An 18,359-nucleotide genomic window follows, 5' to 3' on the forward strand; every position below is an offset into this window, starting at 1 on the left:
GGAAAATTATGCACAAGTTAGAAAGAAGAAACCCTCTCTAAATTATTATTTAGCAAAAATTCTCTTTTTAATACTTTTAAAAAGTTTGTTTTTGAGTACCCGTTGCTCTTTAAACGTGCGTCAATCTCTTGATCATACAAAACTTGTCTTCTGAAGACACAAAAAGACATTATTTTAAGTGTTTAACTAACAATAACTTCTCCATTCGGTTAGTATTATTCTCAGTGGTCCACGTCCACGTTGTGGCGCCCCCTAGCGCCCAACCTTGCCAGAGGGCGTGGCAACACACATTGGCCAATCAATGTTTTGGGAAGGGCAGACATGATGACTAACTTTAGTGTTTGACACTAAACTGAAATAAAACTGAAAGTAACAGGAAGTTAAAATAATCAAAGATAAGCAGGATTTCCCGTCGTACATGAGGAAATATAATTGATTAAAAGATGGGGTTGGCTGAGAATTTATTTAGTTCCGCAAGTTCCAGATATAAATAGTTTAACTCCAAATGCACTCGTCTATGTAAATTTCAAATTTTTTGAAACTACTAAAAACATCGGCTTGGCTCCGTCGAGCGGGCTAACACAGAGCCCAACGGTATTACGTACCCCAGTATATAAACACTAGCACATAATTATACCCTTCAAAATCACTTCGTTTTCGACAATCCTTTGTTCCCAATTCAATTCATCTTTTTAATTCTTTAGTCAAACGGTAATTACTTATTTTTTAACTGTACCACAAATGTTTTGTATAATTTTAAAGTAACTTGTAAGTATTGTCAGTAATCTATTCCAATCATTCGCTGTAATTTTAGCAATATACAATTTTTTCGTGGTTTTGTATTGTGCTTTACATTTTATTGTTCGCTTTTATGAACATGTTTATTATAATAATAATAATAATAATTGTTTAATGTCTCCAATTGCCAATGGAAAACAATTATCTGTATATGTTATGCGGACAATAAAGAATTATAATCTAATCTAATCTAATCTAATCTAATTGTGGGGGGGGGGGTCACAGTGAAGGGATTTCCCCTTACCAGTTGAACAAGGAAACACAACTTTATATTCCAGGTATCGTGGAATGTATCTTGTTTCTCCCAGGGCCCTCTAAATAACTGTTTTTGTTGTATTTGATTGTCAGTTACCCGGACAGTGAGTGGATTGTTTTATCACCGTACATCACTTCCTTGTTTACAAACCTGTTCTTTTATGATATCCACTGAGATGTTATACTAAACTATATTGGACTTGTGTACTGCGATTAGGTTTGGTAAGGTGTGGGTGATTCGGCGGGAATTCCCCGCCCCCCCCCCCCCGACCGTGAGTGGAGTATTATGCTATTGAACCATGGTTGAACTTTATATCAACTTCTGTCTGACTGGGCTATGTATAATCATAATATAACAAACGTTTACGATAATTAGTGTAGGCCTACCCCGTGTGGGCTTAGGCCTACAAATGGGACTTTACTTTCCACGTTTAGTTTTCTCGAAACACAAATAACTTCGCTTACTGCTTACGACAATTGTTTATCTTACACCAGCCTTGTCTACCACCACTACTATAGGAGTTTCCTTCAAATCGAAAACAGTACATCAAAGTTACACAATATAACGTCACATGATTTATTCTAACTTACTAAATCATCGCTGGCAGACTTTCACTTTCTAGTTTTAAGTTTATGCTACAACAAAAATACACCTGAATTTTCACTTTCCGCGTTGTGGGACATTTCCTCCCCGGTAATGCAGGATCAAATTACAACGTTTAGCTTTGGCTGAATCTCATCCGTTTCGCTCGATTTATTTTTGTCTGATAGAGAGATCTCTGAGCCCAAATAAGGAGTTGTTTTTGTGTTTCATTTATTTCCCCTTAAATTCATGAATTTTGGATGTGATAGGATCATGCGGTAATCTTTCGGTGGAATGACTCAGGAGATCTACTCATATATTATTATCATGTGGTTTTATTTATAATCGAAATAATAAACATCCTCTTGCATTTAATGTGGAATTTTTAATTACTGATTGTGATAGATGGCTGGCGAAATCTGTGAACTCATAAGCATTTAACTTGTGGTTATCGGTTACAAAAAAACACGATTTATCAGATGTTATCTTTTGAAGATTAGGCCCACAGGGAACGAAAAGGAGACATTCGTTTTTTCAAATTAATCTAGTTTTCAGAGATATAATAAATACCTGTTGAAACACGCTTCGAATGCTTAGCACTATTTTTGATTGAAGGACAAACTTCACAATAACCAATTACCTAAATGTGGCTGGTAAACCTGTTCTTACTAAGCAAGATTTCTTTGTCTTACGAATATCTGACTATTTTAGCAGATGTTCAAAACTCTGCAACGTGAATATAATGATGTTGTGAACAATAATATTATTGCACAAGTTTGAAATGCCCGGGTACTATTCACAGGTATACGATAGGGCAGCCTGGCTGGTTACCTGTTCTGCTCAGCACATTTTTACTGCGCTAAGCAGTTTTATGAAAGTTCGGTCCATCCACATCAATCAAGACTCGATGCCATCTGCAATGAGAATCCAAAGCAGCACAGACAAAGTAATTAAAGACCTGAACTACAGGGACTTGTAGATAATGAAATTATAAATACTTGGCTTGTTTCCTAATAACAAGCAAGGGCATCTCAACAGAGCTTCTAAATCGACGATTTCCTTGTGTTCGACAGTTAAGTCCTTCCTCTGTCCCCTATTTGGGGCATGTCAACGAGTGGGTAGGGGTGGCAATGGGTGACATTTACCACCCCGTGGGGAATGGTGATCAGAATTACCAGACAAAGTTTGGGTAACACGGAGGCAGAACTTAATCATCCACGGAAAGTATCAGACAGACCGTCTGTAAAAAACAGTTGTAATTTCGCGGGTTGAAGCAGCTTTCTGAGTTAAAGTACCTGTCCATGAAGTAAAAGGTTAAATAATAAGATCGCAAATACAACATGCTATATTTACAACGAGGAAGTTAGGACACCTGTTAATACAGCATTGTAGACCAATGAAAAGAATGTACATTTCCGAAAATCAATGCTGTACCATCCCCTTTCTGCTAGTGTTATAAAGAATCTTCATTAAAATTCCTGGGGGATAAGTGTAACTTTTGTCCACTGCAAAAAAGTAGAATTTATAAGTGTTCTACATCTTTATTTGTAAGACCTTCACTTTGACGACATCAACTGCTAAAATCTAGGGTAAAACAAGCTAAATGTTTTGTGAAACTCTTTTTAGGGCTTGTGGAGTCATCCACCATGGGGAAGTGGTTCATCTTATAGAACACAGACGTGTCAAAAGGGGAGAATTCCCGCCGGGACATATTTTCCAGTTTTCCATGGAACAAAAACAGCAAGAAAAGGGGAACATTTACTGACTAAGAAGCGAGTATGGTTTTAATTACCTCAATAAAAGATGTTGTGAAATGATTATGTCCCAATTATGTTATCTTCACTTACAATCAGTAGGTCAAGCAAAGAGGTTGTCATGACTCACTGCTTGGGGGGGGGGGGGGGTCCGGGTCAAATAGAGTGGCATCATTATCTAAAAATGGAATATGACGTCATGTCTGATTCGCTGGATGTTATAATTTATTCTAATTCGTGGCATCTGGTCGGTCGTGACCCTTGGACTTAACTGATTTCCTGATGAGAGATGATAGGCCTACTATAGAGCTGAGGGATGAGGGATGAGGGGTATAGACCGACTGAGGGGTGTACAAATAGAGCAATAGACTCTAGTGCACCCAGGAGGGCATGGGACTGCTCCTATACAAATGGCAACATCTTTATGATCTCTGGTCACTGACAACAACAAAGTTACAGAAGAAAACTCCAAAACGAAACATCAATTCAACCTCGCAATATTCAACTATTGTTACAAGTTGTCATTAATTTATGTTGAATAGAAGACATATTCACTGCTAAAACTAGGCTTGGGTCCTAATTAAAGGAGTTTTAAGGTGTGGAGACGTCTGAAGGTACAGGGGATAAAGGGCTAATCCATTCAGGGACTCATTGCAGATACGAGGGTGAAACTGACTGACCTCGATCCCAAGGGTTGAAGGGGTGGGGTGTGATTGGTACATCACCTGGCCTATTACATGTTAATAGGAAAAAATAGTGCTTGAACAATTTCTTTACTAAGCAAAAAACGAGTCGAGCACCAGCTACAACAATGCAAACTTAATGTAATTTGGGTTGGTAGCCTGGTTGTATGCTAAGACACCCGTTCTGTGTTTAGCGAGTTTGTGTGCATACATCAGGCTTTATGAAACTGGGCTCTGGGGCTCTGATAAGATCCTCTTCTTTAGGTAAGTTATTGTGTCATAGATTGGTGAACACCGTTACTTGGTATAAATATGAGGAAGGACCACAGACCCTTTTCTATGGTGTATAAATTATAAGCAGCTGTTGATATAGTAAGAGAACACTATTCCCCCTGAAGTAGTAGTAGGCCCCTATGGTGAGGATAATTTGTCACCTAAAAAACGTTTGAATCTGAGAGCAGATTCATTCATGAATCGTTTCTTAGATTTCTGAGCGTTGGTGTGCTGCGGCCAAAGATGCGATTATTTTACTCGTTTCACAGAAACTCTTCGGGAAAACCCGATTCAAAGGAGGGTTTCCCACCACGACCATCTTTAGCCTACTTCAAGATGCAAGATATTGTGTGCATTGCTGTGCTCGTTTATATTTTCAATCGTTGTGCTATCATCACACCATTTTATGAAAAGTGTACGTCATAAAGTAGTGGATATTTGTTTTCTAAATTCGTAAACTTCGATCGTGAGACGTGATAATAAATTCCTAGAACAGAAATACGGAAAGGTTACCGAGGACATTGTCTAGTTCAGGGAATTATTGATGATGCATTTTGCCACCTATATTATTTTTCTCGGAAGAGTCGCCTCGAGTTGTTCATTAAATCAATAGCCAGCATGCGCTCCCCACAACCTCACATCAACTCATGCGAATAAGACGCTTGAATGCAGGCGGTGTTCCACATAAGGCCTTCTCTAGGAATTCTAGTTGGCTGGGCGACAGTAAATTGCTCGGTATTGTTGGTTGAGGCGTAAAATATTCCCCTTAAAAACAATTCTCTGGAAAATAGGAAGTGGTCAATGAGTCCATAAAATTGACGTGAAACGTGAGTTGCAAATCTTACTGCACACCATGATGTGACTGTAATCTCAAGTCAAAAATAAACTTAGGATTAAAGAATATTTCCCCTTTATCATCACCAAAAGAATACCAATCCTTTTCGATCCACTGAGTTTTCGAAAAAACATAAAGACGCAAAGTTTACTAATGAAATGAAAACGTCATAAATTACACTAATTTTTTTAAATATTTTTTAACAAGTTAATCGAAAATGAAAGAAACCTGCATAAGAATCAGTCGATTCTCGAATTGGATAGAGTTACATTTTCGGTTTCTTTATTTGGATTATTTTAAAGCAGGATTTGCGTCAAGAAACGGCCACAGTATTGTCACATTATACCACTGGTACCTTTCCTGAACAGCACAAAACCATAGTCAAACTATAGTCCCTGCAGTTGCTATCACTTCATGCATTTCCATTAGAAAGAAGAGAACCACATAACCTACGCGTCAATAAAGGTTGTTTTTAACTAAGCACTTCATCAAGGAATCCATCAAGGAATCTTCGATCAAGTTCCATGCTTCTCCTCATTGAACCCACTGTCTCGACACTCATGGGGTGACAGGTGTTTTTCTTCAGCCGCGCCACGCATCTGGAACTCTCTACCACTTAATCTTCGATCTTGTGTTTGTACCGCAAAATTCAAGTCTCTTCCCAAAACTTATCTTATGTCACAGGTTTTCAATGACTAATTTTGTTGTTTCTGTTTTTCTTTGTGTTGTGTTTTGTTTTTTTGTTTTGTTTTTGGTTTTACTGCGCCTTGAACACCCAGCAGGGTGGATATGTGCGCATTACAAGTCTTATTATTATTATTATTATTATTATTATTATTATTATTATTATTATTATTATTATTATTATTATTATTATTATTATTATTATTATTATTATTATTATTATTATTATTATTATTATTAAGTAAATAAGGGGCAAAATCCACCGGTTGTCAAAACTGTGACCGAGAGATTTTAGGAGGATGTGCTGTAATAATGTACGATTGATCTTTTGGCGAAGTTCGGATACCATTTCCTTGGGAGCAAGTCACTGACAGTGATGGCAAAGGTTTGTAGTATAGGCATTTGTTGTTTCCATAAGCTAAACTGAGGCTAAAGGTTAACGAAGTCTGATCTCTCTATTTTAATTTATGCAATTCAAAAAACAAAGAAGTCAATGAGATAAACGGTGACTGACTGAGGTCCTGCATGCTAATTAGGCCCAATCGGGAATAAGGGTTTAATGCGGATATGACTGAATCTACTTAATTCGGACATAGTCTTGTCCTCGATCGGGCAAGGGCGCCAAATTTAAAAAATAGACCGGGAACTTAAAAAAAAAAAAAGGGTGACCCGTCCTACTTTGTTGGCCTTTAACAACCCCCTGCAGGGAACGTGACCAAGAGGGTAAACTTCCTGCTACTGATCCCCATTAACCTTGGCATGGGGATCATGACGACAGAGTTTCCTGGTGTATAGGAGAGGATGGCCGCAACTGGAGGGGAGGGGTGCATGATGTTGCTCCCCCCTCACAGATAACATTTTGGGGTAAACGCACCGCGGTCACCCGGTCTGTTTTCGAGTCCACGGAGACGATTATTTATGGATACCTCCAACTACAAAACGGTTAAGAATGAACTCGACAGACAGTGACACTTGTTATTTAGAACAAATGGGGAATTGATCTTGTTTCGTTTCGATAAGTTTCGAACAAACGGGGAAATGATCTTGTTTCGTTTCGATAAGTTTCGAACAAACGGGGAATTGATCTTGTTTCGTTTCGAAGAACAGAGTGTAGATCGCAGAAAAACGGATGACCCTTATTTAAAATTACGCATAGAATCAAGAAACTATTGTTTTCCCATTAAAAAACACGATAGTGAAATCGAGGTGTCGAGACAAATAGTCTGGTCCACTTCTGCCTTATCAGTACGATCATACTGTCAAACACTAGGACCTAACGAAATGCATGCTAAACTTTTTTAGAATGACGAGAATCATTGTTATCTCATCTGTGGTAGGCAACTTTCCATTTCAACATGCATTTATGTTTTAACTGAGAGTAATTCTCAAAAAACATGTATGGGTTTGTTGTCAAATCACAAGAATAACCTCCTATAACCTTTTCGCAATTGCTGTTCATAAGAAGGTTTCCTCTTTTTAGTTTTGTTCAATCGAAGAAACTATTTAAAAGACCTTAAAAATAAAAGAGCGCCACCAAGCAACTGTCAAACCGACCGGTAACGGCTGTTGACTCTCACATTGACTGAAAATAACAAATCTGTTCTTCTGAAGACATCCGCCGACAAAAGTCTAAATGGATTTTCCATAAGGGTATTTTCCTGATTAAAATGTTATTGACTAATAAGCTTAAAGTCAGGGTTGCTAGCCCGGTCAAATATTGCGGGAAGTCAGTGTTTATGTGACATTATCCATTCCGTTAAAATTAGTAGTGTCTTTAATATCGCCGGCCTATAATGTGTCAACTGATGGTGGATTTATAAAAACACATTGTAAGTTGTGAATGTTTTTTATATGTGTGTCTTTCAAATTGTCGAGTCTAAGTCACAAACAAGTCCGAATGCAGAAGTCCGATATCTTAAGTCCGAGTCTGGTTTAGAGAGAGGAGAATCTGAGAAATCATAGAGCAAACCAAACTTCGGTGCGATGTGGACATTTACTCGGGCTGTATCGGATGGGGGTGGAGTGAGCAAAGATGGGTTTGAGGTGTTGTCAGGTACCCTGTATACAAGGTGACATTGACAGTTATATCACCATGACGCTGGAGGGGACAGACTAACTTTCTTCCAAGCCTCAGTTTGACCAATTTGGAGAAAAGCAAATTGTCCGCAAGATGTATAAAGCTAGGGCGGTGGGGAGGTCTTGAATAAACTCCAGCTCCAAACAATTCTGGCAACAGACTAGTCTCTCTCGCGTATAATGAACAGTTTCTATGAACGCTTGGTAAATTTTCACGTCAATTTCTTTAAAGTGCGTAATTTAATATTCTTGTAACGTGCGGGCGACTCATACAAGTCTTTTTCTGCTTATGGGTGGGAAAATATTAAAATGCAAGTAGTGAGCCTTGTACCCTTCACCCACAACCCCAATAGCGGTCACGACCAGTCATAGAGCAGTCCTTGCTCTATAGACCAACCAACCCTCATCACAAACACCATGACCTTTAGTCAAAGTTTTCATTGACTCAATGAGTGGCAGGCATCAAAGCCACTGTACAAGGTCACATTCTTTATGATTAATATTAGTATTAAATTCAACTGGTATTTAAAAGTGGCACTAGACTGTGACCATTTGACCTAGGTGACTTTGTTACACGAGAGAGAGGGAGCGCCTCAAGGCACCCTATAGAGTACAGTCGTTTTACTGTAAGGTTGTTCCCACACCTACAATAGCCTGATGCTGAGTTAACATGCGGGTTAAAATCCTGACGGAAAAAAAGAAGAGATTATCCTAATATTTCATTCACGATGGCCGATTTACTTTGGTCATAATGTGCAGAGTTGGTTTAGGCGGGGCGACGGTCGGTACCATTGTTTTGGGACCTATGATTAATGATATAAAGCCTTATGTCGGTGTGGGGGGGGGGCGCTCGTAATGGTGCAATATTTGTTGCTTTTTAAGAGGAGAGTCAATAAAAAACACAAAACGAAAATGTAAAACGTGGTCAATCTACCGGGGAGGATGGCATTTTTTAACGGCTAAACTTACAGACTAAAAACAGATGATCAGGTCAAAACCATAACATTATGGTGTAAAACTACTTTACTGGTCCTCGGTCTCCACAAGGTAGCGATTGTGAACACACACACACAATTTTCTGGATAAACACATGACTTTTAAACTAAAATCACATCATGGGTGTTTGATTCTGCATTTTGTAAATGGACATAGGGGCTATTTGAGCTGCTGCTATATTAATATAGTCCACCACTTGGGTCAGGACTTAACAAAAACACAATTTGTTCTCTCGCGTTCCAAAAAGTTCCCACGACTGTCACGCGTTTTGTGAGATTTCAATAATCGGTCAAGAACCAGCATAAAGTACCCGCCCTCTAAAAAAAACGGGTCTGCAGGTTGGAACGTGCACAATGGGCTCAATGGGTGACAGAAGTTAGCTGGGTACTAAGAGGCCTTTGGGCAGATTGCCGTTTTATTGGGCCAGTTTGTTTGGTGGCTTTGACATTTCATATGAATAGCTGATTGCGTGTTGATGTAATTATGGCAATCTGCTCGTTAATGACTTGTGCAAGCTCTGCGAGTGAAGTGCATTAGCCGTGATGAGACGATGAGACAAAGAGCTCAACAGGCCGCTTCTGCACCTATAAAAGGACCAAAGATCAAACCCTGAGGCACTCAATGTAGGGAGCTAAAACAATACACATAGTAGACATGGGTTTGCTTACCTCCATGTTAAAATCCTATTACAGAACTTAGAGACAAGTAATAATAAAAGCCCTGGGAAAAAAACATTCTTTAAACTTCTGCAATTTTTAGAATACCAAGTAAAAACCCCAGACATTAGGTGTATTGTGAAAAATAACCGAACCAAATCATAGGACGATACGTAAAATGGCCTTGTCATAATAAAGTCTGTCGACAACAAAGAAAAATTCTCCTTCCAAGCGACAAGGGAAGCTCTATACACGTACTGTTCAATAAATATTGCATCACACACGGACTTGTACAAGTCTATGAGTCTAGCGAGACTGACGTGACCTCAAATTGACCTAGCTCAGACCCAACGCTTAGGGGTTACATTGTTGGCATAGTCTGACCCCTGAGGGCGCGGATGTGTGACCCTATCGGGGTCACATTAGAGAGAGAAAAAAATGGCTGGAACACAAACCTCAAATATGTCTCATGCCAAAGACATGTCTTTCTTTTTTGCGGCCCGGCCACCCAAGGCCTGTCGATCGTGAGCTGAGAGAAACCAAACTCATGAACTCTGGATGAACTGCGAGGAACGGGAAATACATTCACTTCGAAGTGACGGAAAAACTCGTCAGGAATTTCAGTCGGCTTGCTGCTGTAGTTTAATTTATGGCATATCTAAACTCTTTGCCAATTGGGGTTTATGGATCTATACAGACAAGTTCCATACCCTTGTTTTATGCATAGTAACACCCGTCAAGTAATTTTTCTACTACATGTATTGTCTAATCGTTACAACTATCATTGTCAGTTCAAACGAACATTTTTATCAGGGTGCAGACATTTGCTTTCCTACTGTCTGAAACCACTGAAACCAATGCTACCAGACTGAGGTTTGACAAGTTATTCTGTCATCGAAAAACTCGTCAGTGTTGTGAGACTCATCAAGTGTCATTATAAGGAAAGAAATGAAAGTACATGATTCCAATAATGGTCATAAATCATGGTATTAATTATTTAAACTGAACAACCGCGACACCACAACAATCTGACCTAAATGTGAATCACGAAACCCGCAGGTTCTTTGTTCCATGACAAAACTTTAACTTGTCCACCACCAGAGTCCATCGTGTTAAAATAGCATGCATGCGTCACATCTGTCATAAAACAAAATTAACCAAAGTACAGAGCCAGAATCCTAAGATTTTAAACAATGATCTCGGGTAATTATAGTTTGAAGGGGAGTGGGATATATTTATGTTGTTGCTTGGAGCTGTGTGTCATCGTCAACTGCCTGTTTGCACGGCCACGTTTCCCATGACACGTGCGTTTCATTTTGACAACACATCGTAACGCACGTGACCGTAGCTTTTAAACCAAGGCCATCATAACGTTTTCTCGTAGAAACGTAACATATGGAACGGCGGGGTACTTGGTTAGAGTCTGAGGGTCGCGCGTCAGGCCCAGGGCGTATAGGGAATTTAGATTTAACACTCAATAACCATAGAGAAATAAACAAGGACCCTAATTTAACCAGCCCTCGTTTTTGTCCTTTTTCTGTCAGTAAGTGCGTGAAGGCTATTGTTCAACACAATTAGGGATTTCGCACTGTGCTTAAAAATGCGAGGCATTATAATTATGACATTATGGGCTTTTGGAGGGGGCGTGTGGAAAGTTCTGTGTGTGTCAAACCCACGTATCCATGATTTTTTCTACTATACCGTTTTATTAAAAGCTGTTGTGAACCTTTGAAAATGGACACTGTTAGTCAATTCTAAGTGGGGCCTAAATGATGATAAGAATTAAGAGATTCAAAATATCCGTGTAGTTATTTGTGTTCGAATTCAGGGAAATGCTTCGTAATGCAATGGTCTATATTTAGCTATAGTGTTTCCGCCAACTTAGGAAGTCGAGTCGATGACGATTGGTATTAGTAGGTAAACTGTCCCACAAATAAAAGCAACTTTGTAGGAAATTGCGGTATGGGAAACTTCGGTAATAGATTCTGATTCCATTATGCAAATTAAGCCATGATTGCAAAAATTGATAATGTCTAAGGCAAGACTTGGACAAAATATAATGCAACCAAAGGCATCTCAGCGTCAAGGGCAGATTTCGTAAACAAAACCTGTTCCCTTCTAATATGCCAAACCAAATGCAATGCGCATCACACTGTGCCAAAAATAAACATGGCTTCTTTTCAAATAACAAATAATAAAACACGAGGGCCTTCGAAAGAACGGTCAGGTTTATAGGCTCATAAAGGCCAAGCCAATTGCAGCCTGCACGGAAAGCGTACGTTTTCCAAATTCCAGACGAAGCCAAAGCCGTAGCTCAAAAAGGGCAAGAAAGTGCGTCAGAGGAGAGCATAAGTGTCCAGACTGAGGTCTCTTTATAGCTGTCGACGATGACGAATCAAGCATCTGCTGGGACATTCTATCAACGTTAAGTGGTTTCCTAAGGCAACATCGTGAGTCATCGTGGAATACCCCCCAATTCCCCCAATTATAGGATGCGTTCAGTCTTTGGTTCCATTCCAGACCATTGCTTTCATTACGACCCACAGGAGAGTAAATTAAGTCTAGTTCAAGGCTATGGACCCTCATATCAAAACAAAGAACGTTAATAATGCATGACGTTTTCAAGCCATCACATTAACACAAAGAACGGTGCACTGCAGTAATAAAGCACACCCCTTTGAAGAAAGAACCACATCATCATAACAAAGGAACTCACTAAACCATAGAGAAAGGAAGAAAAAACTCTTCCTTGTCTTTACAGTTTACAAGATAATAGAGTAGTTACCGCATCGAGAACAAAACACATGACGTAAACAAAACAAGAGACGTAAGGGGTCTAAAGTTAAAGCTGAGTCAAACTCGATCCTAATTTAATCCCAAATTCTTACCCTCTACTCAGCACAGGCATACATGAATGAAAACAGGCTGGAAATCCATTAAGGTATTTTTAAACGTCATTTACAACGGCCTATAGTTTCGTTTTTCTAATTTCCGTTTCTGAAAATGAGTGGTTCTCTGAAATGGGCGTGTTGTCGTATATCCTGTGCGGGGGAGTGAATGGTACAAACAAAATACAAAAACATTGAGAACAGTTTATTCACAGGAAATTAGTTGGCCTTTGTATATATATTTATAAATACTTCCTTACACAGTGACACGACTTAGTGCAACAAACTGGGGTGTTAAATTGACACCATGGGTGTTGTCGCAAAGATCATCCAAAGAATACAATTTTACACCATAAGGTCTGTACTGCTAAATATTTATAATAAACCATGTTTTATGCAAATCTGTGTACAAGAAAGGTTTAATTAACAACCACAAAGCGTGAATAATGCCCCGCTACCACCACCAAACCACGTGTATCACACCAACATCAAAGATGAAATAATTATTATAAATAGACTTGTTGATAAAAACATAAAGCACAATACGAAAAGGCAGAACAGTGTGAGTCACGGCGTGACTCATTGTACACGCTTATCATTCCAATTAATTATTATCTGTCGATACAACCTTTGTTGTATCCTATTTCTCGTCTCCTCTCAGAATTAATAACTAAATACTAATTTTAATTTTGCCCCTTCAGCCTCAAATTTAAGGAAATATTTTAGTTACGAAGATGTCTCCATCATTGAACTTCCCCTGCTGTTAACCTGATTTTGTTTTCTCAGAAGAATGCCATAATATTGCAACTTCTGTATGATGCAAGAATGTCTCATAGATCTCTATCAAGTTGTCAATATCGGAACATGTACCCTGTGTTCAATAATAATAACGAGTGCTGATTTCTGCAATACCGAGAAGGTATCAGACTATTTCGCAAGCCTCGTCTTGGCTCCAGTTGATTTCAATTGGGACAACAAGAACAAAACAAAATAGCTGAGGAATAAATATGGATCTTTCCGCGAAACTAAAATTATCGCTGCCTGCATTGTTTTTAGAAAGATATTCAATATACCCTGAAGGGACAACAATGAGACTTTGTTACTGTAGGTACAGAAGACTAATTTTGCCATATTATTTGTTTACCATTGTTTGTTAATTTCCACCCATCTCTAAAGTTGGTTCCATAATCATGTTTGAATCTTAAACAGTCTCTGTGTTCTATATTTACACAACCGAAACAAGACTCACGGTCTTATGACGTATTCTATAGCACCTAACTTCCCTTTCTTTATGCTCTTTCCAAGTCACTGGCAAACATTCCGGACTGAAGATGTCCATACAAAAAGACCCCTGCTTGGTTTAAGTAACGAGTAGAACCATCAAGGACTTTACAATAATTAAAATTTGCAAGTCATGAGTCCAGGGTTTTAGATCTTACGAGAGAAATCTTCTGTCTCGCCGCGAAGGACAAAAATAGACAATGATGAAACAGGAACGCTCATCGTCGGTTTATCTAATCTACGGGGTTTAAGAATTACAACCATATCATGGTGCAGACATCTTGTTGGCCTTTCAAGACAAATGAAAATGAGGCTTAGATATGAAAGGAGTCTGGTGCCATTTTCTTGTTTAAATGAAGACGGCTGTTTATTGTTTTTTTGATACAGGGAACGCGACTTGGTCACAAGTCAGCTAACCGATGTTTTGGGACCAATAGACACCAATCATAGCAATAAAGAAGTTTTGTTCTCATGTAATCAGACTGGGAGGACAAAGCTATCCCTATAGTTGAATGGCAGGTATCATAACTGACTGTGAGTTAATCTTCTAAACGCTGTTAAAACGCTAAAAACAGACGACGTTAAGCGGTCACTCTGTTTACAAAGGCTGCAAATCAGACTAAATCTAGTGATACGTTCATTGCACTGAAGTTCCCAACGCCTTCGAGGTGAACAAAATGAATAGCCATGAATCAGAAAATAATATCAGAGAAAACAACAACCATTGCTGACGTCGTACAGGAACTCGTTAAGCCACTGTTTGTCGCAGGAAGTAAAGCCACATTTTATTTTTGGAGTAATGAAGGGAAGTAGGTACACCCACGATCAATGTTTTCATTTCAAATTTACATTTTTAAAACAATTTTGTTTATATATTATACACTCAAAGTTAATTTACATATTGATGCCGATATGCCGACTTGAATCGCAATATTATCCTCATGCAATAGTAATGATTGAAAACATCAGATAAGGTGAAAAATAAACATTGTTGGGAAACCAAATATTATGACTTGGAACAGGAAAACTACATTAATACAAAACGTGTATAGTCATTACCAAGTCTTTTACGAACAAGTAAACAATAATTACAAGTAACCAATAATTACAAGTAAACAACGATAATTGCGGATAATAATGTAAAGAACGAGAAAACGTAATTGCAACCACATTACAAACTTGTATAAACAATACCTTCTTGGGACGCAGGACACGGAGTGCCATGGTATTTTGGTTGGTAGTCCTAATCTGGTAATGACGTGCTTCTGTTGTGCTTTTAAAAGCAGTTCTAGTGAAATTGAGACCTGGCGAGCTTGCAAAGACTTCAAGATTCTAGTCCGATGTCAGGCCGATTTTAACCGAAAATCCTAGCTTTTGATAGATTTTGGAATAACAGTAGCTTTAAGTGCACGAACAAAATTTATCAATGATGAGCTGTTATTAGTAAAATTTGAATAACAATAATATTGATGGTATTCCACAAAGCGCATAGCATAAGAGAAAGGGACGTACACGGTCAAACAACTAAATGCATTCGAATGAATAGACAAACAATCCACTATTACAGCCAATCAACAAAAGGACGAACCGAGCAAGTGCCCAAATCTCCACCACAAAACGTAATATCATACACAGATATGAAAACATCCAAAGATCAACAAAGACTAGTAACAACAAATGAGGTATGAGAAATTGATAAACCAACGGACGCTGAAAGTGGACAAGCTTTCAAACCATATATACCAAATCCCTAATCAAGTTTCAGTATTATTCCTATATACGTACAACTAACGAACAGAATCCTTTTTGTTATGAAGCGATATAATTTTGAGTTCCCTAAACCAATCATCTATGTAATCCGATTGTATAATTATGACTGTGGTAGAGATAACCGCCTATGGCAGCCATTAAGTTGGTTTCCGGTCATAACGCTGTCATTCCATTTCCGTTGAGTATTTCCGGTCCCCGGATTCACAAAAACCATTAAAAAACACAATGCATTTTGTTATTAGTGAGGTGGGTCTAGTCTGTCCATTTTGTGAATTCGATTTGCATTTTATGCGCTCATGACGGTTCGAGGCTTACATTTGCAGCGACAACAGACTCAATTGTAGACGATTACGCAAAGCGTGACGTTTCGTTATCCTACTGACGTCACAATGTTTACAAACAGTGCAATCTACATGAAATGTCAGATTTGATATTTTCTTTCAAGTTTGTGCAGAATATTTCCTGCATGGTTTTGTTTGAACCATGTTGACGTCACAGCCCCCTACAGTAGTCTATATCAATGTAGCTTACCAAGGCGTTTGACACACCTTTTTCTTATCACGTTTCGAAAAAGGCAAAACACCGACTATATCGGGACTACACTTTGTGCGGTCTTTTCGCATAAGGAGCTCTATTGAAAACATAATAACAACCTACTAGAGTAGAGAAAAGATCAAGAGGTAGACCAAAGATGGAGGGATGATTTATAGCTAAGATCACTGGGAAGACCTGAACCAGAGAACATCCTATGGTAAGAACATCATGGAAGAGACTGACATCCTATATGATTGGCAACGCCTAGGTTCAATTACAGAACAATAAATATCACTCAATAATAATATATGATGCTTTCCTTAGAGCAATCTCTCGATTATACCACCAGCTCTGCTCCATCCGGATCCGTTATTTGACAATTGCTCTTCTTAATAATAATAATTAAAAAAATATATCGTTTGAACATCAAATTTCAGCTCAAAACAAACTTCACATCCGGCCAGAAATGACGTCAGCAAAGCTCTTTAAATATACAACGCGTTACAGACACCGAAGACACGGGTGAAGAAGATGCTACACAAAAGCATTATCACCATGGTAACATAGAGAACCTCTTGGGTGACTAAGCTATTAGCAGACGATCATCAAGAGTTGAGAAGTGGAAGCGCGGGAAAGTGACACGACCAAAATATGACCGGTCATGTGGTGACGTAGACGAGATAAATGCGTCACTACTGACTCCGTTGATCACATTGAATACAATAGGATGCAATGTATTTTGTTGCGCTCCACAAACGCCCACCTTCAAATCATATTGGTAGTGATTTTGCCGCCAGGCACGAGGACTATTTGAGAGCACATCTGAAGACGAAATAATATGGCAACATTTATCAATTCCCTGTACAGTAAATACAATCCAATTGGGTATTCTTTGAAATAAATTGTGCAATATTTTAAAATCTTGCACGTGTTTACTAATTTCTTTCTCTAAGATGCATCGATCAATACCTCTGTTTACTTAAGAGTTACCTTGTAAAGTCCACGTCATTTCGCCGTCAGCAGCCGATACACACACTAGTCACATTTTGTTATAATTTCCTAATTAATTCAAATATAAGAGTAACAGCCGAGTATGTGCCCCCTTCTTAATATCAAAAGGATAACAATCTGACAGCACAATCTTCATACAAATTGTGCCTTCAGGAAACCCAGGCTCTGTGACACTTTTGTTAATACGTGACGTCAAACGGATTACACGATGTGGCCAAAGAACTTTGCAATGTTGGTTTCTTTTAATTCTTGAACAGAAAAAGCACCTCAAGTTGAAATGAATTGACGGGTGTGTACTTGTAGTTTGCATCCATTTAAAACATGTTCTATTTCCGAACCTTGAAATGAAAACAACGTAGGCCTCGTTTTTGTTGATCTCTCATGATCCGGCGTGATTCACCGAGTCGGAACGTTTTGGGCGGTATCAGTCCATTGACTGTGAATGAATTGAAATAATATCCATTATTAGCAAGGTGAACTTTCCTACTGCAATAGGTATGTGACTAATAAAATTGACTAGTGTTTATTATAAATTATAAGTCTACCAGCATCCGTACACTTATGTCACGGGATCGCGATTACTTTCAGATCACGAGATGTTGATCAATCAATAAGCAAGAACCCACCCAGACAAAGCTTTACGATTGACATTAATTTAGTGATGGGAATATTTGAGGTCAACCAGCGTTTTCTTGCTCTGTTATGTTAGTCTTTATCAACTTGCAAATCAACTCTAAAATCTCACAGGGCCACGAATTGACCTGGATACTCGGGGTTAAACTGGATTCCGGGTCAGACTGGATTCCGGGTCAGGATTAACCTGGATTCCGGGTCCAATGGGGCCGACCCTATTCCGGGCCAGGCTGAACTATAATAAAGCGGTTTAACTGGTATTATGCGTCATTGTGAACAATCGTATAAAATATATAAAATAATATTTATTACGAATCACTCCCCAATTGGAAGTTTACCAACGTCAGCGTGATGCACCAATGTCTTGTTGCATGCCAACTGAATTCGATATGTTTTCTTATGTATGGTATCCCGACCTAAACAACAAGTGAAGACGTCAAATAAATATTTGTGCCGTCGTCAGCTTTTATGTATTTGATTGAAAGTGTGGTTTCCCCTTCAAGGTTTCAGCGACAGTAAATTACTGTAGAAATAATACAGAAACTAGTCACAATCGGGATCCTCTCAAAACCAACTGTTTCACTGAGCCAGTGACCTTTGAGATTGTGACTAGCGCCCTCTTGTGGCTGTAGATGTTTAGTGTTTACAT

The sequence above is a fragment of the Asterias rubens genome, chromosome 19 (genome assembly GCF_902459465.1).
Source record: "Asterias rubens chromosome 19, eAstRub1.3, whole genome shotgun sequence".
Lineage (NCBI taxonomy): Eukaryota > Metazoa > Echinodermata > Asteroidea > Forcipulatida > Asteriidae > Asterias > Asterias rubens.